Consider the following 3,472-nt stretch of genomic DNA (forward strand, 5'->3'; position numbering starts at 1 on the left):
AAAGTTAATGGTTACATAATTGTTCAGTCACAAAACTTAGTCACATAATCAAATATTAACAAATAGCGTTACTTCTTCTCTATGATATGTAATTGAAAATTTTATATTTCATGCTTTATTTTAATTTGACAGTGTAATGGATAGCATTAATATATTTAGTCAAATCTTAAAGTAGTACATATAAATTCTGTATAAAATTTTAGAATTTCTCGGTACTTCATTTTACACATATTCTGTCGTATTTTCTAAGTCATTTTTGTGAGAGGGATGGAAAACTACCAAAAATAAATAAACTACCAAAAATAATATAAATTCTAATATCATATTTGAGAACAAAATATTTTCATGTGTATATATATATATATATATATATATATATATATATATGAATGAACACTGTATCATTTCTACAGTATTTGCTCTTTTTCTATCCCTATAAGAAGCAACAACAACAAAAGATGGTGACTGGTTTTAGATGATTTGCATAAATTCCGTTTAAATCTTAACAAATATAAGAGAACAGTTCATTCTTTGTGCAATGAAAATTAGCAAAGATTCATGATACTAGGAAGCATAATGTAGGCTGTTAGTTTATAATGCTAGTCCTCAGGGTACTCCTCTCAGATTATGACCAGAGCAGCTTTTGTCCTTTCTGGAAACAGCTCTGAGGTAGTTTCTGCATAAAGAGAATGTGTAATAAAGTATTTGTCCTCCTTTCTTTAGCTTCTCTAAAACCTGGTTTGACCAGAGTACCCAGAGCCCCCTCCATGAACACTTTTCTCTGCATAGAGTACAACAAAACCCTGTGTTGCTGGTGGTGTCAGCTTAACACTTTGTACAGAGGCTGGGCTTCCTGGGCAGAGAAGTGCATCAATAACCCAGTGGGAAGTGCCAGAGACAGAAGGCAAACACAGGTCAGGCCAGGAAAGCCTGGTAGGGGGTGGGACTCACTGCCCGAGACACAATGTGGAAAAGGACATCAGAGAGATTCATCCTTCCTTTCAACCTGAATTCTCAGTTACTAACTAGGGCATAATAACATTATATAGTAAGAACAATGAGTGCAGTCAGTTCTCGGCTGCCCCACAGATGGCATCTAAAATGCACATTCAGAGTTCCTCTGAGAATTCTGCTTTGGCCATTGTGCTGGAAGACTCATTCAGCTAGAGAGAAAGCCATACATAAATGTACTGGCTTAGGTGAAACTGATTCAGTCATGTATTTCATAGGCCTGTACCATTATCTATCACTATTTATTAGGTTCCTGGGAATGACCAAGCAAGATTTTCCAAATCCTGGTGTGGTTTTGTTTTCTCCAGAGTTGACAAAAGGATCTAATACTCTTTGGCCATTCTCTGCATATCAAGGCCTCTCTCTCTCAATCTCCTCTCTCCCTCCCTCTCTCTCTCTCTCTCTCTCTCTCTCACACACACACACACACACACACACACACACACACACACACAGTAGGAATCATTAAACTTTACTTCTACTGTGTTGAGTAGAGTATAAAACTAACAGTGAGTCTAAAAAATATGGCCTTGGTATTCTTCATGGCATCTATGAAAAATCAATGGAGGCCAGAAATGGTTAACAATAGTTCATAGATGGAAAGAACTTCCATGATCTCAGCTGGCATCAGATTTAGAGTTAGTTTGGCAAGCAGGTTAGTCCCTGTTCTGCGGTGTGCTTAGCCAAAACAGCAATACCAAAGCGCTCTTGTTATTTCTGTCACAGTAACAGAAAACATGGAAAATGCTATTATCTACTAAGCACCTTAATATCAGATGAACTGAAAACTTCTCCCTGAGCATTAAATAAAACATTTAAAGCACAGAAGTATAATATATATATAATCAGTTTTAGAGTATGTATGTGTGTGTGTGTGTGTGTGTGTGTGTGTGTGTGTGTGTGTGTGGTATGTGGGTGAGTGTGTGTATGTGTGTGCCTGTGTATATTAGAGGTGATCATTAAAGGTAGAAGACAGATAGAATCCTCTTCAAGTTAGATACCTGTGAATTGTCTCATGTAAATGCTGGGAATGAAACTAAGATCCAATGCAAGGAGGGTACATATACTTAACTAATGAGTCATCAATCCAGTCCCAGAAAACTTTACCTTGGAATAGTTATTTTGAAATACCATGAAGAGTTATTTACAACTTATTTTTGAGGGAAGTGAAGTAGAATATTTTAACAAAAGTCATAAAATTGCATACTTTCACATGTATTTGCATTCATGAAATATACAAATATAATAGTCATTGTTTGCTTCTAATTCACTTCATATACTAATACCCTGATTACTTATATTATGTAGCTGATTAAAATTTTTGAATAACATGTATTGCTTGGTGAAATATTTGGTTTTCATATGGAAATAAATATATTAACTCTCCTTTTGCTTTTAAACATTATTAGATTATAACAACAAGATTTAGAGAGACATCTGTTTTATAGAATATTCTTGTCCCTTTAAGTTTATACTAGGAAATAAATAAACATACCCCATATTTTGTTCACATACATGGACAGAGTATATATTATAATCTAGTTTTACCTCATTAAATTTTCATGTGATATCTGAAAAACCTATTTTATAAGACAAATAATCTCATAGGCATTAAGGAAACAATAAATCATCATTGTTAAAATAAACTAATGAATGAAAATTAGTTGAGAGTATGTTCAACATTTGTTTAAAAGTTTAGCACTCTGTAAATTTATTAGATTCACCACAAACTCAATTATTCTTCTCCAATTCATCAGTTAGGTAAAGGTTGAACTAAGCTAATTAATATTGAGTGGTTCCTCAAAGCCAAGAAATATGATGCTGTTGCCCTGCACAGGATAGGAGCTTCAGATATTTTTGTCCTTGTAGGTAGATGGTAGAAACTCAACTAGATACTGAACAAGAATGAGGTTTATGGATCTCCAATGATGGCTATCGGGAATGTTTTCATCTCCAAAGTATCAGAAGTTGTAAACGTTATGTATCAAAAATCAATATCCTTAAACCCTATAGTTAAGCAATAGTAAGGTTTAATTGCAAGATTATATATATGCATATATAATGTGGTAAGCTCACTAAGTAGAACAGTGATGATTACATGAAAATTTTAGTTGAAAGACGCTGTGGTTTCTATTTATGTAATTAGAATTTATTGATATTTTTAAAGAATATTTTTGTTGATTATATGTGAATTTCATGTCATGAACCACAATCACACTCACTTCCTAGTACTCCCAAGTATGCTACCCACCCTTATGCCCTCCTAAATCAGAAAAAGAAGAGAAGGAGTAGGAGGAGTAAGAGAAGAAAGAGGGGGAGAGGAAGAGAGGAAGAGGAGAAGGTTTAGGAGAAAGAGGAGAGGGAGGGAGGAGGAGTGAGGGGGAGGGAGGAGGAAAGGGAAGATGAAGAAGAAGAAGAAGAAGAAGAAGAAGAAGAAGAAGAAGAAGAAGAAGAAGAAGAA

This window comes from Grammomys surdaster, unplaced genomic scaffold (assembly GCF_004785775.1).
Source record: "Grammomys surdaster isolate TR1022 unplaced genomic scaffold, NIH_TR_1.0 167, whole genome shotgun sequence".
Lineage (NCBI taxonomy): Eukaryota > Metazoa > Chordata > Mammalia > Rodentia > Muridae > Grammomys > Grammomys surdaster.